General features: G+C 41.6%; 1 protein-coding gene across 1 annotated transcript in view; it reads left to right on the top strand.

Annotated features, from left to right (window-relative positions):
- The window catches only part of LOC111159558 (ryanodine receptor 3), a 353621-nt gene that overhangs the window by 1073 nt on the left and 326423 nt on the right, over nt 1-26125 (top strand). The window lies entirely within an intron of this gene.

Below are 26125 nucleotides of genomic sequence, written 5' to 3'. Positions count from 1 at the left end.
TTTAAAAAAAAAAAAAAAAAAAAAAAAAAGCTGGCAAGTCTGAAGTCTGTACATCAGATCAGCAGGTTAGAAACTCAGGCAGAAGTTCATGCTGTCTTGAGGCAGAATACTTTTTCTCCGGGAAACCCCGGGTTATTTTTTGAAGACCTTCAAAGGATGAGGTGAGGCCCACCCACATTCTCAAGGGTGACTTTTACTTGAAGTCAACAGATTATAGATGTTAATCACATCTCTCAAATACCTTCACATCGAAACCTGGATTGCTGTTTGATTAAATAATGGAGTACTATAGTCTAGCCATGTTGACATACAAGTGACCATCCTACCCTCCAAGGTCAGTTTTCTCACAACCACTTTTTTTGTTGTTTATTGTTTTTTAGGTTTTTTTAAAGCAGAAAGTGGTTAGTGTATTTTTCAGTAGGCCCACTTGATGGGCATGTCATTTCTCCACAGGACTCTACACAATCCACAGACACACATGTGTAGTTCACCCGATAGAACACCAGACACAGACACATACCCGTAGTTCACCCTAGAGCACCAGATATGCACCATGTTGGCCGTATTTCCCAGATGCCCCTGTCCTCTCCATCACGTTTTTGCCCTCCCATGGGGGTCACCAATTCCCAAGTACAAATGACTATCTGTGACAATGGCCAGTGTCAGGACAGAGTCCCATTAAATGATAAAGAGAGGGTCACTGGGTGGCTCAGTTGGTTAAGCCTCTGACTCTTGATTTCAGCTCAGGTCATGAGCTCGGAGTCCTGGGATCAAGCCCCATGTCAGGCTCTGAGCTCAGTGGGGACTCTGCTTGGGATTTTCTCTCTCCCTCTGCCCCCACCCCCATAATAAATAACTCTTTTTAAAAAGGCAAAAGAAAAGGAAGATTTTTTTTTTCCTTTCAAAGGTTTTAGACTAGATTTCCCTGAGGTCTTCTTCATTCACTTTTGTCCTAAGCTAGATATTTTTCTTTTCATTCCCAGCAGTCTGGGATAATAGGAAGATCACTGGAGTAAAAAATCAGGGATCACTGAAGTAGAAATCAGGAATTTAGATCTCAACCCCTAGCTAGTCATGTAACTATGGGTGAGCCACTCAAAACTTGTTTTCAGTTTTCTCATCTGCCAGATGAGGTATGGTCCAGTGCACTAGAAAGAACATTGGCCTGAGGTGGAAACCAGTGGTCCATTTTCTGGTAATCCCCTGCATAGGGCTTGGGGCGGTGGTTTAGGGCACGGACTCTGGAGCCAAACTGTCAGAACTGGAGTCCTATCTCTTACCACTCACCAGCTAAGTCAGGATCTTGGAGGTACTCCACTTTTCTGAGCTTAGTTTCCTCATCTGCTTCATGGGAATTTAATAGTAACGACCTAAAAAGGTTGTTGTGGGAATTAAGTGAGTTGATACACTCGAAGTGCCTAGCACATTGTAGAGTCTATGTAACCATGCACTACTATGATTTAATCATACCTAAACCAGATGAAAAACAACTGTATATCCAAATCCAAGAATATTTTGTATCCCCTAGGAATAAAAATAACCCATAGCACACATAAATGCATTTGAGGATGAGAAAATATCCTTCCTAACACGCACCTGAATAAGTGTTCTTATTTTATTTTTTTGAGAGAGAGAAAACCGAGCACATGAGCACAGAGTGGGGGAGGGGCAGCAGAAGGGAGAGAGAACCCAAGCAGACGCCCTGCTGAGCACTGAACCTGATGCAGGGCTTGATCTCATGACCCTGAGATGACACCTGAGCCAAAATCAGGAGTCAGACAGTTAACTGAGCCCCCCACGCTTCCCTAAGTGTTATTTTAATTTTTCATTTAAAATTTAGAACAAGGTAATAACCTAAAAAAGAGATGTAACATCATAATTTTATCATCTTGTTACAACTGTTTTCATTTGTTTTTCATTCGGTCTTTGTCCACATGTACCTGCATGTTTTCAGTGTTGTACTTGGAGTGGATATACAGGTATTCTGCTTTCTTTTCTTTGACGCTTTAGCCCATTCCATAATGCTCTGTAGCCTTCATGGGTCTTAAGAAACATGTATATGGCTTTGCTAGTTTACTTTTGCTTCTTAGAGTAAATGTACAGGAGAAGAATGACTGGTGTTAGGAACATGAACAGTATTTGGCTGCTTTTCCCCAAAGGATACAGCAGTTGTCACAGCTGACATGCCCACTATTGTTACGTGAGCGGTTGTCCCTTCTATATATAGTATGAGGAAAGGCACCAGGAGTGCTTCTCAAAAAAAAAAAACAAAAACCCAGGGTGAAATTCATGGAGAGGATAAAGTTCTCACAACTTCTTGTCACCATTCCAGGGAGCCGCCTGCTAGCCTCCATTTTCTGAGGCTTCAGTCTTTCCTGTAGTCCACTACAACTATGGCACCTGTCCTCTCCCTGCCCATGAAATATTTCCCTTAATTCCCTGCCATGAAATTTCTCAACCACCTGTGCCATTCTTAGGTTCTCAGAAGCTAACCTAAGATGTGCAGTGAAATAGGAAAGTGTATTCCCAAGCCTGGCACTGAGGGTGAGGCACGTACCTCAAACACCACTCTTAGCACCAGCTACAGAGCCACCCCTGACCTTGGCGTTCCTAGTCAAGGGTATTTCAGGGTAGTTGAGACCCAGAGAGATAAAATTGAAATAAATTCTAGGGAGAAGACAGACCTCTGAGAAAGAAGAGATGAGATAAGGTTCTCAAAAGATATTCTTAGTATACAAGCCCTAAGAGAAGGAGGTCACCCTGAAGTGAGGAGTGAGAAGGTAGTAGAACGAGAAGCAAAAGTATGCCAACATTTGCTGTAGACATAGAGACTATTTTACACTTTGGAGAGTTCTTGTGACTTTCTGTTTGCCGTGGCCCACTCTTCTCTGAAGGTCTTCTGAAACTGCAAATGTCAGCAGATGGGAGCACTGTTACTCAGCTTCCGTTTCAAAGATGCACAGCTCCAGGAATTAAAAGGGGTCTTGTTTTATAAGAACGACTTCAGAATTACAACCAGAGACCAGGAAACATGGAAAGGAAATGTTGCTTCTTTTTTTAATAACAGCAGATACTATCTTACTGTTATTTAAAAAAAAAATTCTTTTAAGATTTTATTTGACAAAGGGAGTGTGCAGCAGAGGGAGAGGGAGAAGCAGACTCCCTACTGTGCAGGGAGCCCTAGGCAGGGCTCCATCCCAGGACCCTGGGGTCATGATCTGAGCCAAAAGCAGATGCTTAACCGGTGGAGCAACACAGGCACATTTTACGGTCATTTTTAAGTGGAAAACTTGTTCACAGGAATTTACTACTTTTCCTCTGGCCCATATTATCTCCTCTGTTTTGTACTAATAGTACCAGCTGGGGAAAGGGGTGGTGGATCTTACTTGGTTTAACTTAACATCCAAACTCCTGAGACTCTCCTCGACTGCTTGGCACCAGTCTGTGCAGTGGGACCGGAACCACTTGCCTGCTGGGATGTGTCAGGCACACCTTGGGGGAATCCTTGCTTCTGAATCCCCACCCCAGGTGACAGCTCGAATACAAAGAGACAAGGTCCACGTCAGGCAGGTCCCATGACATACAAGCCTCATGTACCATGGGATCCAGGGTTTCCTATAACAACTCTGCAGGCCTAACTTTTAGGGACCCCACAAAGGACATCTCCCCCAAGCCGGGAGAGTCTTACACTTGGGGAATTGTGAAGATAAGGCTTCTTTTGTGGGGTATTGGTGTCTTCTCGGTACCGACTCAGGCTGCCGGTCAGGGATCTTTTTCACCGTAAGCAGTGTTCCCGAGTAACATAATTCACATATCCCCAGCTTGTCCTAAGAACAAAACTGGACAGTTAACTGAAGGTCCTATTCTCATGCAGTGGGAGAAAAGAATTTTGTAAGCCTTATTCCCCCAGCAATCTTCATTGAGGACGATTATTTAACTACTCTGGACTTGTCTGATGTGGCTGGAACCCCAGCACCTTTCCAAATCCTCACTTCCGCCTTCCCTAATTTCACATCATCAAAACGTAAGAAGCATTTGGGAATTTTCTGTTGAAGATCAGTTTCAACAGACCAAGGTTTATTGTTTCACTGACTTTAATGAGGATGAAATGGAAATTGTGAAATGAAAAACTTAACCCTTGTGCCTTTTAAAAAAAATTTTTTTAAGATTTTATTTATTTGTCAGAGAGCACAAGCTGAGGGAGAAGCAGGCTCCCCACTGAGCAAGGAGCCCAATTCAGGACTCAATCCCAGGACCCTGGGGTTATTATGTATCATGACTTGAGCCAAAGATGGATACTCAACCAACTGAGCCACCCCACCACCCACCCTCGTGCCCTGTAAAAGCCAGTGGCATGTCTGGAATCTTTAGGCTCCCAGTGTCTCTGAAGTTCTGCCTCTCAGTCAGGGAATACTTCCTGGTCATGGTGGATTCAAAATGAACAATCCGATTTCAAATCCAGTTTTCAAACTGCAGTCCTGTTCCCCTCCACCTCCTCTTTTGAAAAAAAAAAAAAAAAATAACAGTCTGCTGTGGTTTCTGAGAGGTTGGATAGGCTCTGAGGACCCAGGATTAAACATTTGTGATCGTGCAGACATCATTATGTAGATGGCATGAATTAGGAGAGAATTCCAGGCTAAAAATAACTTATTTTCTATTATTTTTATTATCTTCAGCTCAGAATAGATTTACTGTTGACTTCTACAAACCTAAGCCTGTGCACATTTGCAGAGAAGGCTCAGCCTGAGAGTGTGCGCTTTTCTTTGAACTTCTTTTTTTTTTTTTTTTAAGATTTATTTATTTATTTATTTGACCGAGAGAAATCACAAGTAGAGAGGTAGGCAGAGAGAGAGAGAGAGAGAGGGAAGCAGGTTCCCTGCTGAGCAGAGAGCCCGATGTGGGACTCGATCCCAGGACCCTGAGATCATGACCCGAGCCGAAGGCAGCGGCTTAACCCACTGAGCCACCCAGGCGCCCCTTCTTTGAACTTCTGATCGCTATTTTAGAGTGTAGTAGTCTCCCAGACTTACAATCTTATGAAAAGCCAAACTATTATAGAACTTAGGTTTTTTTAAAAACAAAACAAAACAAAACAAAAAATCAAAACTGCCTTGTCACATGAGAGAGAATGAGAGGTGGAAAATGTGACCCGTTTTGATCATTTGGTTTCCGTTTATCAGGCCTCATGTGCTGGTTGCTGCATACCATGGGGGAGCCTTCATACTCTCATTTAACTTTTACCGCCCTATGGAGCGAATACTGATCTCATTTACAGAGAAGGATGCAAGAATTCATATAAAGTTAAGTAAATTCCAAACTCGTATGACTAATTCTATAGTACTCAGCAATTAAGAGTATCATGGATCCAACTTACTTAAAGATAGAGAAACCATAGTTTTTCATGTGGTAACTTTTAAGATCACCTGGACAGATCTCCAGACCCCCTCCCACAACCTTCCTGCGTCTGTCCTCTGAATGCCTGACATTCCAAAGTTAGAAATAGGTATTTTGCTTAAATCAAGTAGAAACTATTAAAATGCAAATGTTCCAAGAGAGCACATGAAGCAATGTTAAATTTTTATAGCTAATTTTTTTTAGTATAAATGACATTAGGTATTTTCTCGAAAATAAGTTTATACAGAGGAATAAGGCAGATTATTAAGTGCCTCGGTCTTAAGATATAAGGCACAGAAACACTGGGAATGTGGAATCAAACGTCTACTGCACTGAATTTGGATAGTTTACTTGTCTTGACGCCTCCGCTCCACCAGTCTGTGAGCACTGGAGTGAAGACCATGGTTAAGACACATGACTGTGGACCATGGAACAAGACTATTTGAGCTGGTAATTCAGGCTCCACTGCTTAATGCCTCTCTGACCATGGCTCCCGTGACTTTACCTTTTGCTGCCTCAGTTTCCTTGACTTGAAAACTGTATCCACCTTATAGATTATTATTAAGATTCAGTTACATGAGTTTCTAATTATAAAACACTTATAACAGTGCTTTACACACAGCAAAGTGTTTTTTATGCAGTAGCTCTTATTATCCCAAGTATGGAGTCAGACACACGTTAGGTCATCAGGAACCATTGCTTGATGAGTAATCCACATAATGAATTAGTTAAATGAGTTAAATATTTAAATTAGTTAAATATTTACTTTTTAATTTTAATTCCAGTATAATTAACATACAGTGTTGTATTTCAGGTATACAGTATAGAGATTCAACAACTCGTTGCTCATCATCATAGTGTACTCTTAAACACCTTCACCTGTTTCACCCCTCCCCCACCACCTCCCCTCTGGTGACCATTGGTTTGTTCTCTAGAGTTCAGAGTCTGCTTTTTTGTTTGTTTCTTTTGTTTGGTTTCTCAAATTCCACATATGAGTGAAGTCATAAGGTATTTGTCTTTCTCTGACTTATTTTACTTAGCAGAATAGCCTCTAGTTCCATCCACATGGTCACATACGGCAAGATTTCATTCTCTTTGATGGCCGAATAATGTTTTCATTGTGTAGGCACACCACATCTTTATCCTTCTATCAGAGGACACTTGGGCTGCTTGCATGTCTCAACTGTTGTAAATGGTGCTGTAATACACGTAAGCATACATGTATTTTTCAAAGCTAGTGTTCTTATTTTCTTTAGGTAAATATCCAGTAGTGGGATTACCGGATCATATGGTATTCTATTTTTAGTTTTTTTAGGAGCCTCCATTCTGTTTTTCCACAGTGACTGTACCAGTTTACATTCCCATCAATAATGCATGAGGGTTCCTTTTTCTCCACATCCTCACCAACACTTGTTATTTCTTGTCTTTTTCATTCTCGCCATTCTGACAGATATAAGGTGATCTTTCATTGTGGTTTTGATTTGCATTTCCCTGGTGATGACTCCTGTTGAGTATCTTTTCATGTGTCTTTTGGCCATCTGGATGTCTTTGGAGAAATGTCTGTTCATGTCTTCTTCCCATCTTTTTTTAAGTAGGCTCCACACCTAGTGTGGAGCCCAAGGCAGGGCTTGAACTCATGACCCTCAGATCAAGACCTGAGTCAGATGTTTAATCAACTGAGCCACCCAGGTGCCCCTCTTCTGCCCGTTTTTTAATTGGATTATTTGGTTTTTTTGGTGTTGAGTTGTAGAAGTTCTTTATTTTTAGATACTAACCCTTAATCAGATATGTCATTTGCAAATATCTTCTCCCATTCAGTCGTTGTCTTTTGGTACTGTTGATTGTTTCCTTCGCTGTGCAGAAGCTTTTTATTTTGATATAGTTCCCATAGTATTTTGCTTTTGTTTCTCTAGCCATGGGAGGCATAACTAGAAAAATGCTGCTACAGCCAATGTCAGAGAAGTTACTGCCTGTGTTCTCTTCTAGGATTTTTATGGTTTCAGGTCTCGAATTAAGGTCTCTAATCCATTTTGCGTTTATTTTTGTGTATAGTGTAAGAATAAGTATTTTATTTGGACTTGCTGGATTTAACCATCAGCAGGACATTTACGACATTTAAAGTGGAAATATGAATGAGAGTCAGGGTAAGTTAGATGAAAAGGATTAAGCAATGAGTGAATAGTTTTAAAAAATAAAGTGAATCAGTGGGATGTACGTTTTTATTATTTTTGATTTCTAATTTAATTCTGATATGACCAAAACCATGCTATGTAGATTTAAATTCTTGGCAATTTATTAGGACTGTTTTATGGCCTAGCATGTGGTCTATCTTGCTTAATATTCCATGTGTTCTCCTTTTTAAAAAGATTTTATTTATTTGACACAGAGAGATCACAAGTAGGCAGAGCAGCAGGCGAAGAGGGGGGGAAGTAGGCTCCCTGCAGAGAGCAGAGAGCCTGATTTGGGGTTCAATCTCAGGACCCCGAGATCATGACCTGAGCTGAAGGCAGAGGCTTAGCCCACTGAGCCACCCATGTGCCCGCCGTGTGTTCTACTTTTATAAGTGGATCTTTTTTGGTTGTTAGCTAGTGTTTTATGAATATTAAGATGGTTCAAATTGTGTTCAAATCTTCTCTTCTTACTGTGTTGTATTTATATGCTCTATCAATCACCGAGATGGAGGTATTAAAAACTATGGAGACTTGTGTATGTCTCCCTTGAGTTCTGTCAGTTTTGTTTCAAGTATTTTAAAGCTCTCTTCTTAGGTATGTGTGTGTGTGTGTGTGTGTGTTTGTGTGTGTATAGGATTTTTATTTTCCTGTTGAATTAATCTTTGTGACATTATCAAATGCTCCTGTTTATCCTTGATCTTATTGTATACTTTGATATTAACATAGCTGTAAGCTTTCTTATGCTTACTATTTTGTGGTATATCTTTTTCTTTTTCTATTTTGTTTTCAACTTGTTTTCATATCTTTGTATTTAAAGCATGTCCCTCATAAACATAGAGTTACATGTCACTCCTCACCCTTTTTTACAATCTCTGCTGTGTTATTGGAGTGTTCAGTCCCTTAAATTTATTGTAACTATTGATACCATTGAGTTTTAGTCTACCATGTTGCTATTTGTTTTCTTTTGTTTCCTCTGGTTTTTATTCTTGTTTCTCTCTCTCTCTCTTTTTAAACTTCCTTAGGATAAATCAAATATATTTTAGTATTCTATTTTGTCTCCTCAGTTGACTTTTTAGCTCTATGTCTGTGCATTATTTTTTAGTCATTACTTTAGGGATTGCAGGATAAATCCTTAACTTCTCAGAGTCTGTCTGGAGTAGCATTATACCACTTTCCTTTAATCCTTTGTGCTAGTATTGTCACACGTTTTATTTTTGTAAGTTACATAATAAGCAGTACTTTCTTATTTTTGTTTCAAAGTCAGTTGTCTCAAGGAAATTAAGAAAAGGAAAAAAATCATCCTTTATAATATTGACATATTTACCATTGTCAGTGCTCTTCAGTCTCTAGATCCAGACTCCCATCTAGTAGCATAAGCCTGAAGAATGTCCTTTAGCATTTCTCATAGCCCAGGTCTGCCAGTGACAAAAATCTCCCAGCTTTTATTTCACTGACAATGTCTTTATTTTGTCTCCATTTTTGAAGGAAATTTTCTCTGTAAATTTCTTGATTTTTTTTCTTTTATCTCTTTAAATATGGTGTTTTACCATCTTTCAGTCTCTTTTTTTTTTTAAATGAAAAGTGAGCTATCATTCTTATGATTCCTCTTTATGTAGTAAGTCTTTTTTTTGCTGGCAAGTTTTAAGAATTTTCTTTATCTTTGATTTTAAACATGTTGAATTCAAAAGTACTGTAAGACATCCAAGAAGACATTTTGATAGGCATCTGAATATATAAAACAGAAGTTCAGAAGAGAAGTTGGGATAATCTTTTCCAAGATTCAGAACATCTTTTTGCTTTTTCGTTTGAGTGATTACATTTGAGGGTAGTTTTCTTTGCATTTATCCTGCCTGGGTTTGGCTGAGCTTCATGGATCTTTTGGTTATTGTGGTTTAGTTTATGTTTAATGAAGTTTGGAAACGTGGGGGCCATTACTTCTTAAAATATTTTTTCTGCCACATTTGCTCTTTCTGAAATTCTAATTACTTATATATTAAACTGTTTGATAGTGTTCTATATGTTTATAAAATGGTTTATTTTTTTCAACTATTTTTCTCTCTGTGCTTCAGTTTGATTATTTCCTTCTGGCTTGTCTTTATATTAATTGATACTTTTACTTAATACAAATGTGCCATTTAGGGCACCTGGATGGCTCAGTGGGTTAAAGCCTCTGCCTTCGGCTCAGGTCATGATCTTAGGGCCTTGGGATCGAGCCCTGCATCGGGCTCTCTGCTCAGCAGGGAGCCTTCTTCCTCTTCTCTCTGCCTGCCTCTCTCCCTACTTGTGATCTCTGTCTGTCAAATAAATAAATAAATAAATCTTTAAAAAATAAATAAATGTGCCATTAACTCCCAACAATGAATTTTTTTCTAGCTATGTATTTTTAAATTCTGAAATTTCCATCAGTTCACTTGTAAGGTTTTACATAGTAACCTCAAATTCTCTTTTGCCATTATTCCCATTTTTCCTATAGATTTATTAACATATTTATAATACTTATTTTAAATACTTGACTATTAATACCAGTATCCAGATTGTCTGTGGGTCTGCTCTTAGTAACTGAGCTTTCTCTTGATTATGAGTCACATTTTCCTATTTCTTTTGATATCTAGTGATGGTATACAGAAGATTGTAGGTGGCATTTTGTAGTTCTCATTTTTTTTTTATCCTGAAGAGTATTTTATAATTGTATATTGTATAATATAGCAGGCAGTTAAATTATTGGTGGATCTCCTCGATCTTCTGGAGGCTTAGTCTATTTTGGTTTGAGTTTTAGTCCTAGAATATAGTCCTTGTTCTTGGGATTCAAGCCCTTCTGAGTTTTGTTTTGTTTTATAATTTTTTAATTTTTTAATAAACATATAATGTATTATTAGCCCCAGGGGTACAGGTCTGTGAATTGCCAGGTTTACACACTTCACAGCGCTCGCCATAGCATATATCCTCCCCAATGTCCATAACCCCACCACCCTCTCCCTCCCCTCCCTGCAGTTTGTTTTGTGACATTAAGAGTCTCTTATGGTGGGCACCTGGGTGGCTCAGTGGGTTAAGCCTCTGCCTTTAGCTCAGGTCATGATCTCAGAGTCCTGGGATCAAGCCCCACATCGGGCTCCCTGCTCAGCGGGGAGCCTGCTTCCCCCTCTCTCTCTGCTTGCTTCTCTGCCTACTTGTGATCTCTCTCTCTCTCTCTGTCAAATAAATAAATAAAATTAAAAAAAAAAAAAAAAAGAGTCTCTTATGGTTTGTCTCCCTCCTGATCCCATCTTGTTCCATTTATTCTTTTCCTACCCCCCAACCCCCTCCACATTGCATCTCCACTTCCTCATATCAGGGAGATCATATGATAGTTGTCTTTCTCCAATTGACTTATTTCGCTAAGCATAATACCCTCTAGTTCCATCCATGTCATCTCAAATAAGCCCTTCTGAGTTTTAATGAAACTCTAGAGGTGTTTCCTAACCCCTTCTAAATAGCAAGAATTGAACATCAAATTCTGACACTCTAAAACTGGGTAGCTGCTGAAACTTTCGCTCACTTTCAGTGTTCTAACTGTTGCCTTCCTTTGGATCTGTAAAATATTGCCCTGCATTTGAGTTGGCCAAACAATTTGAGGGACATTCGTGTGCTGATCTTTAAGTTTTCATCTGTGGTGGTTCTGATTTTTCCAGCATTCTCCTTTTTAATTTCCTGACATTCTGACAGCCCAGAGTCAGGCCTCTGGCTCCATAGCAGCTTTTTCCTGAGGCTTATCCCCATGAAGCCCATGAACAGAGGGCTTTCCCTCTGTTTCCCTCAAGGGAAAATTTAGTCAAATGTAGATAGCGCTTATTGGGCTTCCCATCTATTCCTATATTCCCATTATAGGAATAGAGTCCTATTCCTTCCAGCTTTAGGTTGCTCTCCAGTGCCTTCAAAGAGTTTTTAAAAATTTTTGTTCAGAATTTATAGCAGTTGTCAAGAGAGTTACTCTGCTATAAGCTTCTCCGTTGTTACCTGAATCAGAACTTCATCATTGAGTGTTCACCACTCTTTGAAGCAGTTTAATGTTAAAAGGAAGAATAGGGGTGCCTGGGTGGTTCAGTCAGTTAAGACTTCTACTCTTGACGTTGGCTCAGGTCATGATCCCAGTGTCATGAGATCAAGCCCCACGTCAGGCTCCGTGCTGGGTGTGGAGCCTGCTTAAGATTCTCTCCCTCCCTCTCCTTCTGCCCCAACCACCCACAAAAGGAAGAAGCAAAAATAGTGTTGAAGCAGAATCCAGGTTATAGAGGGGTTTCCACAGTGACAAACACAAACACATTTCCAGGCAGAGAAAGAGTCTCTAGAGGAAGAGAGATTGAGGTTGCAAAAGAAAGAACTAAGAGATGGCACTATTAGTGAGGGGATTAAACTGAGTGCAGCTTTAGCATATGCAAAAGGAAAGAGAGGAGGTGAGGGGATTTTGAAGTAGCAAGGATAAGAGCTGAATGTGAACAGGAATGTGTTGTCATAGGAGAACATGAACTTACGAAAGCTGTATGGATTCCTCATACGAAAAAGGGAAGTGAATAGACAGGAATTTTTTTTTTTTATTCTTTAGTGTTTTATTTTTCTTTTTTAACTTTTTATTATTTTTTTCCTGTGTAATTTTTTAAAATTTCTTTTCAGTGTAACAGTATTCATTGTTTTTGCACCACACCCAGTGCTCCATGCAATACGTGCCATTCAGATATGACTAACAGAATGCATAGGATGGCTAAAGAATGAAGATGGGAATAGTCCAGTGTGACCCCAGAGTTAATACTTTAGCTGCCTGTAGAGGGCATTTTATTTAGTGAAAGGAATTTATTTGGAAAGACATAAATTAGGCCAGAGGGTGGTGGTGGAGCTTACGAATTAAGGTTTGGACATGTTGAATTCAAAAGGCCAGTAAGAGACACAGGAAAAAATTTTGATAGACATCTGTACATATGGATCAGGACTTCAGAAGAGAGGTTAGGACAGAGGTAATATTTAGGAGATAATGGCTTAAAGCTAGTAAATCAATCTGTGAGAGTGAGTGGCAATTAATGGATTAAAATACAAGACGGCCTGGAAAATGTCAATATTTAAAAATGAGTGGAGGAAGAGGAACTTATGAATTAAGGTTCATTTATGAATGAGAAGGAGCATCCTGAGAGCTCAGGGAAGAAGAGTCATGGGTGTTGTCATGGTGTTCTAGAAGCCATAGGAAGCAAAGGCAAGAGTACAAAGGAAGGGGTATAGTCAGTAGGGTAGAACGCCACTTGGAAGTCAAGTAATTTAAGGATGGAATGTGTCCATTAGACGTAGGGACATGGAGACCAGCAGCAGTCTTGGTGAGTCATCAGTGGGGTGATGAAGGCACAGGCCGATTTATAGTTTCAGGAGCTGATTTAGAGGAAGTAAAGATTTAGAAATAAAAAAGAAAGGCAACCCATGCAGATGATCTCTAAGAGAGCGCAGTGGCTGAAGAGTTTTGGAGAATGGAGGGATTTTTGTAATCGGAAAGACTTCAGCATGTGTAAGTGTTCATGGGAAGGTGCACGTGGAGGAGGAGGAAGAGAAGATGCAGGAGAGGAAAGGGATGGCTGATTGTGAAAATCGCTGGCATAATGAAAGGGACTGGGGTTAGGAACTGAGGAGGAACTAACTTTCAAGTAAAGGAGGAAATTCTGTGCCATTGAATGAGAAAAACAAAGGCATGGATGAGAGTAGTTGGGTAGGTTCTGTCCATTTGGAGAGAGAAGAGTGTGGGTTGCTGAGTAGTGTGTGGTCCCAGCATCGAGGGCCACTTGAGGTTAATGAGGTTAATTTTAGTGCTGTCAGTTTTCTGTGTTCTCCTCAGCAGTGCCTAGCCATCCCAGCACATGAAGACAGTGGATAGTTGATTCAGCCAGGGTCAAGGTGTTGCAGGTGTCTTTGATCAATGATAAAGGGGCAAGAGAGTCTGGGACTCTGACCAGTGAGTTCTTGGAATTTAAGCTGAGTGCAGGCAAGAAGAGATAGGGATAAAAACAGAAATGAGAGCAATTGAGTGTATAAACAAGCCGGAAGATGGGTGGATGGTGAGACAGTAGGCTCGCTGGAGGTTTCATGGTGGAGTGGTTTGGTTGAAAACATGGTTCCAGAGTGTGAGCATGAGAGAGGGTGGCTGAGCTGGAGAATAGAAGATCATTGGTAAGGAAGAAGCAAAGTCACTGAGAGGCCATAGTATGTGATGGATTATTCCTATAATACATTAGTTTCCTATGGCTGTGTAGCAAATTATCACCCATTAAGTGGCTTTAAAAATAACAGAACTTGGGGTGCCTGGGGTGGCTCAGTGGGTTAAAGCCTCTGCCTTTGGCTCAGGTCATGATCTCAGGGTCCTGGCATCGAGCCCCGCATCGGGCTCTCTGCTCAGCAGGGAGTCTGCTTCCTCCTCTCTCTGCCTGCCTCTCTGCCTACTTGTGATCTCTGTCTGTCAAATAAATAAAAAAAATCTTTAAAAATAACAGAACTTATTCCCTTGTAGTTCGGGAGGCTAGAATCTGAAATCAAGGTTTTGGCAGAGACATGCTCCCAACCTAAATCTCTGTGGGAGGATCCCTCCTTGCCCATTCCAATTTTAGGTAGCCCCATGTGTTCTGTGGTTTATAACTGCATAACCCCAATGTCTGCCTTCATCTTCACATGGCCCTCTTCTATGTATGCTGTCTTCATGTGGGGTCTCCCTCTTATAATAAGGACATCAGTCACATTGGATTGGGTCTCACCCCACTGACCTCACCTTGACTGGATAATCTTCAAAGACTTTATTTCCAAATATGGTCATATTCACATATTCACCTGACCCCGCAGGGTCAGGTCTTCACATATTTTGGGAGGACACAATTCAACAATTTTAGTGTTTAATGTTTAGTGTTACAGGTATTCAACAATACATGTAATAGTGTGAATGTTCAAATGACCAGGAGTAGGAATGAAAGGAATCTGAGATTTCAGTGAAAGGCAGGTCCAGGAAATACACAAAGAGCAGTGAGGAATGGAGATTGAGGTTACCAAGAGTAGGAAGCTTAAAGAAGAGGCATTAACTTGTGGAAGAGTAATGATCTGGAGATAGCCTTGATGGGAGAAGGAGTCACAGAACCCACCTCTTAACCTTCAGTCACACAAGGTGTGAGAGAATGAGCATCCTGTCATTGAGAGGTCCCCAAGGGACGTGGGGTCCTTTGGGAGGAGTTGGGTTTCATCTGTTCAGCTGGTGTTCAGGCAGAACGTAGAGAGCGGATGATGGGGCATGTTGATCATGGAGTAGGTGTTCTGAAAGCTAGAAGGGGCTAAGTGAGGAGATTGGAGGGGGAGAGCATTAAGGAAAGGACCACACAGAAGAGGAAAAATAATGGGAAGAGAATTTACACAGTGGAAGTTTTCCAAGAGAAAAAAAGGTAATAGCCTTTGTGGGCTTAGCCTGCAGTCTTCTGGAGGATGGCGGCCATGCTGTGGCATGAGGAAATGGAGACTGGAGAGTCATTCTGTTAGACAAGATGTTCTTTTTCTCTTAGCTGCTGGAGCTCCTGTTTGCATGTCCAAGGCTTGCCGTCCAACGTGTACAAGTGAACAGAAATGGCTAGGAGTGTTCTGTACAGTCGTGCCAGCCTGGTAAGCTGGCCCTCTTGTGCAGTCCTGGGGAACCGGGTAGGCTCTCTGCACTGAGCAGCTACTCTGCCTCAAGTTACCGTTCACAGTGGGCCAGACACTAGTATTGCTTTGCGCAGGGAGGAAAAAAAAGGTTCATTTCCCGTTGGTCTGTATGTGAATTCACTAAGTCAGGGGGCTGGAGTACAGTTCTAACTGTGCTCAGATTCTGAAAGACACGGCTCCGGTTCTTCTCAATTAGCAGCTCGACTGTTTTGTTTCAGGAAGTTTTATTCTTATTTCTGCATCCACACGGAGCCTCATACTTCGCTATTTCTGACTGTCAAGAGATGAGAAGGGAAACAGCTATCCAAAGAAATAACATAAAAGTCAAGTTTAACACATGTCAGGGTTTTTTTTAAGATTTTATTTATTTATTTGAGAGAGAAAGAGAACATGTGTGGGGAGCAGAGGGGCAGAGGGAGAGGAAGAACCAGCCTCCCAGGAACCTGAGGGGCAGGTGTTGGGGGAGGGGGCCTCGATCCCAGGACCCCGAGATCACACCCTGAGCTGAAGGCAGATGCTTATCCAACTGAGCCAGCCAGGTGACCCTCATGTGTCAGGTTTTTCAATGCATTTATCATTTGCTGTGTCTGAGGACCTAGTTTTCTTTAGAAAAGAAAAATCAAATCTTTTAACTCTGAGATCTTCCCTCTTCTGTATTGTTCACCTTCCTACTTGAGTTATTAATACTGTTGTGATAACTTATCTGCTTAAGGCAACACCAGTCTCCTCTTTTTATTTAAAGACAGTCTGTACCTTAGTGGTGGGAATCTTTACAAAGAATTCATTCAGTGTGTAAAGTGGCACCATAGCTCTGCTGTTCATTTGTCATTTACTTGTTCGCAGCAGGCAAATGGCCCCAGGTGAATTAGGAGTAGGTATGATTCACACCCGGGCTCCTCCACAGTCCTGAGCACTTTTGCTCTTCAGACCTAATAGCTGCTATTTTGATCTCCATTAGCAGGATTTTTTCTTCCTCCATCAACTCCTGAACTTCCTAATTATATCACAAAGACTTGCCTTCTTTTCCCCCTTGATTACCTCTTTTTCATTTGTTGCTTTTACGTGGAAGAAACATGGTGTGCTGCATTTGTGTTAGAACTTGAATCTTAAGAATGCAATTCATGTCATGTGTATCATTTGTATTCCTCATGGGTATTTTGTTTTATTTTATTTTTTTATTTTTTTATTTTTTTAAAGATTTTATTTATTTATTTGACAGAGAGAGATCACAAGTAGGCAGAGAAGCAGGCAGAGAGAGAGAGAGAGAAGCAGGCTCTCTGCCGAGTAGAGAGCCCGATGCGGGACTCGATCCCAGGACCCTGAGATCATGACCTGAGCCGAAGGCAGCGGCTTAACGCACTGAGCCACCCAGGCGCCCCGCTCATGGGTATTTTAAAACCTGGGGGTAAACTTAAGTCATAATTATGAACTTCTGTGTAATCTGTTGAAGTTATGTGCATATTCATAATTCACAGATCAAGGTGTTTCTAAAGAACACTGGACAGTGATGTGGGAAAGTTCTCCCTCCAGCTTGCTGTAAAATGTTACACGAGATAACCCCTCAGGTCTGATTGTGACTGTCCTGTGAGGAGAGTTTTGTAAAGGAAATGTTTAATATTGTTTTCGAAATTAAGATTTCCAGATATTTAAGTTGACACCTTCTCCTTTTCAGCACTTAATTCAATAGTTTTATTCTTTAAAATTTCCTACTTTTTAAAAAGATTTATATATTTATGGGAGAGAGCGAGAGAGAGAGAGAGAGAGAGAATGATGGGAAGGATAGATTCTTCAAGGAGACTCCCCAGTGAGCCCAGAGCCCAACTCAGGACTTGATCTCATGACCCATGAGATCATGACTTGAGCCGAAACCAAGAGTCAGAGGCTTAAGTGACTGAGCCACCCACGTGCCCCTAAAGCTTCATTCTTTTTAAGAGTGACCTGAACATTGGGGCGCCTGGGTGGCTCAGTGGGTTGAGCCGCTGCCTTCGGCTCAGGCCATGATCTCGGTGTCCTGGGATCGAGTCCCACATCGGGTTCTCTGCTCAGCAGGGAGCCTGCTTCCCTCTCTCTCTCTCTGCCTGCCTCTCTGCCTCCTTGTGATCTCTGACTTTCAAATAAATAAATAATTAAAATCTTTAAAAAAAAAAAAAAGTGACCTGAACAAACTATATGAACTGAAAAATCCTGTGAATCCTTTGCAAACAATATTTTGTTTGTTCTTCATTTGCTGACATGCAGCAAATAGGTGATTTAAAATAATTCCAGCACATTGGAGAATTAATTTGTTTTTGCTCATGCACATTATATTTCAGGGAATGCTTACAAAGTGTTCTTAACGCAGTCATTCCAGAATTGAGCTGATTTCTCTATTAGGACATTTTCATATAATTTTCCTCTCAGTTCACTTAAACTCAACTGAGCCTTATCCAAAGCCTTTAGAAGATGCAAACAGCTGGTTGCAAGAGAGCTATCTGTAAGCCTCTCTCAGACAGTTGTTTCTTAACTGTAGAGTGGTTGACAAAATTAAAAACCCTTTGGCCTAATGATTCATTTCTTCTTGGAGCACTTTCATCAAAGATTTTTGCCTCAAGCCCCACTTGAGCACTTCTCTATACACCCCAGGATATTTCTACTTCCAAACAGAACAGACTGTCCTCTCTTTGGGGTGGTTCACATATGCTGCCGCATAGAAATGGAGGGAGGGTGGGATCATTGATCTCCAAGCCACCTCTTTCATCCCAGAAGCAGTTCCTCGAGACTTGAGATTTGAATTGTTACCCCGATTAGCTGTGGAATCGGGGTTCAGACAGCTTCACTTCTTTCACCTGAAGATGAGGTGGGTTTTTAGTAATTAATGCAAGCTCTGAGACCGTGTCAACAAAGAAGCCATAGTGTTCTCATTGGCAGAGCCTCTAGTAAACAGCTAGAGATTAGTTTGGGTGCAAAATACAGCCAAGAAAGAGGAGAACTTTTGGATGTTCATGAGAAAGTTTCTGCAGTCTTCTCTGATTTCCGTTCAAGCTGAAAAATAAGTAGTGTTTGCTCACTACCTAGTTTTCCAAGTAAGTCATGTCAGAATGTTTTATCTTTAAAGATAATAAGCCTGGGCACCTCAGTCAGTTAAGTGTCTGCTTGCACTCAGGTCATGATCTTAGGGTCCTAGGACTGAGCCTGCATTGGGTTCCCTGCTCAATGGGGAGCATGCTTCTTCCTCTCCTTCTGCTGCTGCTCTCCACCCCCCACTGGTGCGCACACGTGCACTTGCTCCTCCTCTCTCTCTGTATCTTTCTCTCTCAAGTAAATAAATAAAATCTTTAAAAAACAAAATAAGCCTGGCCAGCATCTAGGGGCTTTGGCCCAGAGCTCACCCGGAAGGACAGTGCTCCTCAAACTTGAGTGAGTGTATTCTCTTATATCTCGTCTTGGGTGGGGCCAGAAATCTGCTTTTTTGTTCTTTTTTTTTTTTTTTTAAGATTTTATTTACTTATTTGTCAGAGATCACAAGCAGGGGGAACAGCAGGCAGAGGGAGAACCAGGCTCCCCACTGAGCAAGAAACCCAATGTGGTACTCGATTCCAGGTCCCTGTGATCATGACCTGGGCTGAAAGCAGATGCTTAACCAACTGAGCCACCTACGAGTCTCTCTTTAAGAAACAAAACAAAACAAATCAAAAACGAATGTATGATTCTTATACAGGTACTCCTCAAGCCACAATTTAGAAATTGTTACATGGCTGAATTTGCAGTCATCAGCCTTTGACACCTGTTTCCTTGTTTGACTAAGGAATGATAAAGTAGCTAGCCAGCTGAGGGGTATAGATGTCCTCACAAAATGAAGCAGAGCTACGCCCTTGACTTGATTTGCATCATGTTCAAGCTTGCATATAGCCTGCCATTGAAAGTTCCTAATTGCTATAGTAGTGAATGAAGTTGCTTCTTTCCCAAAATGTAGAAGTTTAATAAGACATGAAACATGCCTTTCATCTCCGTCTTATTCACTGAGGACATAAGGACAAATGCCCCTGGAGAGCAGCTGGGTAATTTGAAGCATTTATCTCTACAGGGTCTTGACAGGCTTTGCTTGGGTCACCATGAAGAAGGACTTTGCTTTTTGAGGTGTGTCATTGCTCCGTCAGTTTCCATCAATGTGTTCATTCTCTCTCATGGAGCCAAGTTAACTCAACCATTCTGTAGTAGAGGGGGACGCCTGGGTGGCTCAGTCAGTTAAGTGTCCAACTCTTGATTTCAGCTCAGGTCATGATCTCAGGGTGTGAGACTGAGTCCTGCATCCGGCTCCACACTGGGCTTGGAGCCTTCTTCAGATTCTCTCTCTTCCTTTACCTCTGCCCCTCCTTCCTCTAAGAAACCATTATTTACTGGAGGTAACTCCTCGTTGTCCAGGAGGGGAGGGGAAAGAAAACTCCGTAATCTGTCTTCAAACGTCTATTCTCTGGCCTCATTTTTTTTTTTAAAGATTTATTTATTTATTTGACAGATCACAAGTAGGCAGAGAGGCAGGCAGAGAGAGAGGGGGAATAAGGCTCCCTGCTGAGCAGAGAGCCTGATGTGGGGCTCGATCCCAGCACTCTGGGATCATGACCTGAGCCGAAGGCAGAGGCTTTAACCCACTGAGCCATCCAGGCGCCCCTCTGGCCTCATTTTTGATGGTGAACTTCAGTAACCTGGGTTAGTTACTTAGTGGAGCTGAGAGGAAGGGAGTTTAAGTGATGGTCCAGTATATGAACTGGGGTAGTTGGGCAGAGGCAGTATTTGACATGTATTTCCTGGCCAGCTTCACTAGATGCTGAGTGATGCACTGGGTTCAAGTAGGAAGAGACTAACTCTCCTTATGGTTTCCTTGCATTGCTCAAAGCCAGTTCATGTCCTGAGTGAAAAGGGATTGGTGACTTCAATGAAGAAAGCTTTGGAGAGAATGGGATCCAACCGGTCTTTACAGATGATTGTCTAACTCCATACTTAGAATGTTTCCTGGTAAGAGAGACATTATTGAAGAGGAGCTAACTGAAGTAGGTCGTAGGTCTCTCTACTACCACTCCAAAGAAGCAGTCTTTATTAGTAGCCCTGTGACTTATTCCATAACTAGACAGCTCTATGTCCCACTCCCCTTTTTGCCTATCCCTTCCCTCCCCCACAACCATCGGTTCATTCTCAGTACTTCTGGGTCTGTTTAGTTGTCTGTTCTTTTGTTTTTAGATAATGAAATCATACAGTTTTTGTCTTTTTCTGCCTTATTTCACTTAGTGTAATACCCCCCAGGTCCATCCATTTGTTGGCAAAGGCAAGGTCTCGTTCTTTTTTGTTTTTTTTTTAAAGCTTTTATGTATTTATTTGACAGAGCACAAGCAGGCAGAGAGGAGGGGGAAGCAGGCTCCCCGCCAAGCAGAGAGCCCAATGTGTGGCTCAATCCCAGGACCCTGAGATCATGACCTGAGCCAAAGGCAGAGGCTTAACCCACTGAGCCTCCCAGGTGCCCTGGTCTCATTCTTTCTTATGGCTGAGTAATAGGGTGTGTTTGTGTATCACATCTTCTTTAGCCATCCATCTATGGGTGGACGCTTAGGTTGCTTCCATATCTTAACTATTGTAAATCAGCTGCAGCAAACACAGGGGCACATACATCTTTTCAAATTAGTGGGTTTTGTTTTCTTTGGGTAAATACCCAGTACTGAAATTGCTGAGTCATATGGTAGTTCTGTTTTTTAATCTTTTGAGGAACCTCCATACTATTTTCCACAGTGACTTCACCAATTTACATCCCCACCAACAGGGCACGAAGGTTCCTTATTCTCCACATCCTCACCAACACTTGTTACTTGTCTTTTTGGTTCTAGTAGTCTGACAAGCGTAAGGTGGTATCTCATTGTGGTTTTGGATTTGGATTTCCCTAATGATGAGTGCTATTGAACATCATTGCACGTGTCTTCTGGTGATCTGCATGTTGTCTTCGGAAGAATCTCTATTCATGTTTTCTGCCCATCTTTTAGTCATATTACTTGGGTTTTTTTGATGTTGGGTTGTAGAATCCTTTTATATATTTTGGATATTAACCCCTCAACATATATAATTTGCAAATATATTCTCCCTTCCAGTAGGTTGCCTTTTTGTTTTGTTGCATCTTAGCTGTGTAAGAGCTTTTTATTTTGGTATAGTTCCAGGAGTTTATTTTTCATTTTGTTTTTCAAGCAGTGCTTATTCTAAGTGAATGTCTCTAACTCCTACAGCTACTGACGGACAGTGCTGACTCCCTGCTGTCTGTACGTGTTTTAAAATCTGTTTGATGAGTATTATATGCCCCCTTGTAAATGGGGTTGCTTAATATTAACCCTTGCACGCAGTGCTAATCTTTGTAAATGTAAGCATCTAGTGGTAATAGTTTGGCTCAGAGTCTATGAGGCAGTTAGAATGGATGAGGTCTAGTTCTCCATATGGGTGTAAAAGTACTTTTTCCATATTGGCAAAGAATATTTATGACTGTTACTTATCATCACAAAGGCTTTTTTATAACTGCAAATTTTATGAACATCTGTCCATATACTCCTGCCAAAATATTTTTTGATCCAGAATTTAGTTTATAGTGATACGCTTATTTCTGTCAAAGCAAAAACTTCATGGGGTGGGCAGAAATAAAAACTGCATTTCCACATTGGAATCTGGATGCCATTTGAGAGTGGGAAGGAGTCATTGGGGGGAAAAAAATCAGACCATTTGGAAGCCAAGCTGTTGTCCTTGCCCTTCATTGCCATGAGCTCTGCGTTGACCTGAGATCCCGAGTCCACGAGATTTGTGGGGCTGGTGCCGCAGTCAAGGCAGGACCCCATACATTTCAGCCTTTCCCCTAAAGAGATGAGTGATGCTGATGACAAGTGCACCATAGAGAACAGCACTGCCTTTGAGCACCCAGCATCTCTGTTCTCTCTGGCAGCCTTCAGCTCTAGCTTGGCGTTTTCTCCACTCTCCTTGGTTCCCCATAATGCTTTCCTCAATCATCCCCTTCCTGGTGTGTAATGAAATGGCCAAGAGACAAATTCTGTCCTGCAGCCGCTGAGTACCTCTGCTTTGGTGATAGAGAGCAGCCTTACCATGGTTTCCAAGTTCTTTGACAACCATATCATCACTCAAAAGGGAGAAGAGAACACTTGGGCAGTACAATGCTGGTCCATGTTCTTACACCAACACTCAAGTCAGTCAAGCTGGAGACTAACACATAAATATTAGGTTGAGCTAGACTTTACCAGCCCACCCCTCTCAGTTTTCACCTTATCCCTTGGTATATCTGTCCACCACACCTCGTTCTAACTTCTTCGTCTTGGACCCTGTGCTCTTCTAGCTGGTGTTCATGCCCCTAACACCGTCAGGGAATCTGGGACAGGCATGCAGGGTCCATCTCCCTGCTGACATGCTGCCTAGCCTCTTTCCTGAGCTCTACTCTTTTTCAGATACACAAGCTCTGCAAAATAACAGTTGATGTTAGGATCTTATTATATATCCACAGAGCTTGGTGTATTACCTGTGCCCCTCGGCTTTTATATGTAGCCATCTTTTTAAAGGACCATATGAAGAGTCATTTTAGATATCTCTCTCCATAAACAGTAGGTACATTTTTCTGCTTTGCCACTCAGCTTGTTTTTTCGAGATGCAAGTGTTCCAAGTTTAAGCCTTTTGGCACCTTCCTTACTTAACATGCTGACCATGCTGGGCAGGGCAGGGGGGAGGGGAGGGTCGGTGGGGGGATCTTGGCTCAGTCAAGAACCAAACCAGCCATCTAGCCTGTCGCTTCCGCTTTCTCCCAGCAGGCAGTTTTAGCCACCAGCTGCCCAGCGTTTTGTCTCTGCTTCTTTGGCTGCCCTTTCTTCCTTATTTTAAAGAACACCAGCTTCGTAACACTAATTTTTGCCAAGCCCTTGGTAACATTCTTCCCAACTGTGCCAGAAACACTGATGCTTGGCAGAAAACTAGGTGTCCAGGACACCTAGATGTTACTTTTGGATGGGATCATTTCAGTCAAGATTATTAAAAACAATGGTCATGTGGATTTCACATTGGGGGGTTATTCATTTGAAAGAAAATTTTATATTTTGATGAACTATTTAAGGAAGGATCTAGAGTAAGAATCCACTACTTTCCAGGATCCCGAATTCACTTGTTTGGTCCAGTTGCTCTGCAGTGTCTCTCAAATTGGGTTCAGAGACTGCCTGCTTCAAAGTCACCTGGGATAGTCTTCGAAAGTAGCCACCTTGATTAGGGCCCCAGGAATCTGAAATATTAGCAGTCTTACCAAGGAGATTCTCGGCCCCACCATATTTCTCCATTCATTCTTCCAGAACGAGCTTATTTGTAGTAGCTCTTGTGAGAAATCCCCAAGGATCATCAAAAGGATAACTGATGTTGCAGGTGTTGCTCTCACTTGAATTAACAATCTTCCCCCCCACCCCCAGGAGAAGCTAGACTATGACAGGTCTGCCAGTCAGTGTCCATTAAATAACCGGTATCTGGGCATTTCACAGATGAGGCATAGGAACTGTGACTGTGGGTGTTTCTAGTTCTTCCTCACTTTTGGTTGGCATTTCTCGACAAGACTTTTGTCAAAGGATATTTGTCCTGCAGTTTGGACTTCCTGCTTCTTAGGTGGCCATGGCACCTCCCTTGCATAGAAAATGTTTCATTGGGACATCTGGGTGGTTCAGCTGGCTGAGCCTTTGACTCTTGGTTTGGGCTTAGGTCATGACCTCATCCACATGACTGATGGGGCTCTGCTTGTCTCCCTTGCTCTCCGCCCCTCCCCTGCTCATGCGGGCTCACTCTCTAAAAGAAGTAAATCTTTTTTAAAAACTTTCAGCAAGTGTTGAGTAATTATTTAGTAATTATTTAGATTCCTGGTAGTAGTTTTTATTTTTTTCTAGTATCAACACCTTTTAATAACTTCATAGCCTTCTCCCTTTTCCTTGCATGGGATCCGCTTATTCCTCACCTTTCCTTGCTCTTGGAGTAAACCTCAGGCCAGCATGGCATCAGACGCTGCCCTCGCTTGCCCATGGTGATGAGTGCTTCTTCTTAGTATCTTTGTGCTGCAGCAGTGATTTTCAACAGCTGTCAGTTTTTCCCCGAACAACTCCCTCATCCTGCAATGGACATGCACCTAGGGGTGCCTGAGTGGCTCAGTCGGTTAAGCATCCAACTCTTGATTTCGGCTCAGGTCATGATCTCAGGGTCTTGAGATTGAGCTCTGTGCTGGGCATGGAGCCTGCCTGAGATTCTCCCTCCCTCTCCCCCCTCACTTGCACACACCTACAGACTGCTGGATGCTGAGGGTGTTGTGTTCCTGTAACTGACTTCTCAGGCATGGATCAGAATGGACCTTCGTCACTTCCTTCTTTCAAAGATAATGACCTCTTCCTCCTTTTCTTCCCCAAAAGAATGTTTTCCAGCTATATGTTTAAATTTTGCAACGGGTGCCTGGCGGGCTCAGTTGGAAGAGCATGTAACTCTTGATCACAACTCAGGTTGTGAGTTTAAGCCCCGTGCTGGGTGTAGAGATTACTTCAATAAATAAATCTTTAAAATACATGTGTACCACACCACTTTCATATAATGGCTTTTGTTGGCAACAGTGTAAGCAAAAATTGGAACTCAACTGTTGTGAATAGTGACTGTCTATACTTTCAGAAAGACCCTCTATCCTTTATCATAGCAGAGTATTAAAACATAAAAAATTAAGCAAGTTTTTATACATCTTCAATCTTGTTTCATGATAACCGCTCTTAATACAGATAAGCAAAGTCTCTTCCCTCAAAATGTTTACCATCTGGATAGGTACATGTTTCAAATCTACACATGTCTGTCTTTGGTGGAAACCTGTCCCATCATGTCCAGAGTTCAATTGTCTCTTGGAAGAGAGCACTTATGTGGAAAGTCCATCTCAGATGTGAGAACCTTGTGTGATCTTGCCCACCAGAAACCTCAGTTTTGTAAAGTTCTTCATCTCTGATTGTCTCACTCACTGCCATTGTAGCCTTTATATTCCCAGTGGCTCTTCCAAAATAGAGAACTCTGAGAGAGTCAGGAATCTAATATGAAACCCTTAACTTGTGATTAAAATAAAAAACTTGAGAGGAGGCAGCCTAGTAGTTAGGATTCTTTGAGCTTGGGGTAGGGATGAGACCTTCAGGAGTACTGACACAGGGTCAATCAGAAAGAGCTGAGTTTGAAATTCAGGATTTAGGTGTCATTTCCAGCATGTGATTGTGGGGCAGCTTTTTCAGCCCTTGAGTCTGTTTGCTCATCCGTAAAATGGGCTTAGTATCTCTTCCCTAAATGTCAAGATTAGTGTTAAATGAGAGAATATTTATAAAGGATTCAGCACAATACCTGGTAAAATTATATAGGTCAGTAAATGGATGCATTTAAAATGTACATATGGGTTCTACTCTTGTTTCTCCACTTGCCCGTCTAAGTTTTACCCAATTCCTTTGTACCTCAGCTGAGTTGTCTCTCAAACAGTTGTAGAACCATTCTGTATATTTTTTTTTAAAGATTTTATTTATTTATTTTACAGAGAGAGAGAGAGATCACAAGTAGGCAGAGAGGCAGGCAGAGAGAGAGGGGGAAGCAGGCTCCTCGCTGAGCAAAGAGCCCAACGCGGGTCTCGATCCCAGGACCCTGAGATCGTGGCCCGAGCCGAAGGCAGAGACTCAACCCACTGAGCCACCCAGGTGCCCCCCCATTCTGTATCTTTACAGAAATCCAGAAGCTAGGCAACATCTTCAGATTTAAACATTCAGTGTATAACTTTATTATAAATTTATCAAAAACTTAAAGATGACAAAGGTAGGTTTAAAAAGTACTTAACTGCATAAATA

Source organism: Enhydra lutris, unplaced genomic scaffold (assembly GCF_002288905.1).
Source record: "Enhydra lutris kenyoni isolate GAN:26980312 unplaced genomic scaffold, ASM228890v2 scaffoldscaffold4, whole genome shotgun sequence".
In the NCBI taxonomy this organism is placed as follows: Eukaryota; Metazoa; Chordata; class Mammalia; order Carnivora; family Mustelidae; genus Enhydra; species Enhydra lutris.
The sequence above is the reverse complement of the archived record's forward strand: the minus strand, read 5'-3'. Positions and strand labels throughout refer to the sequence as shown.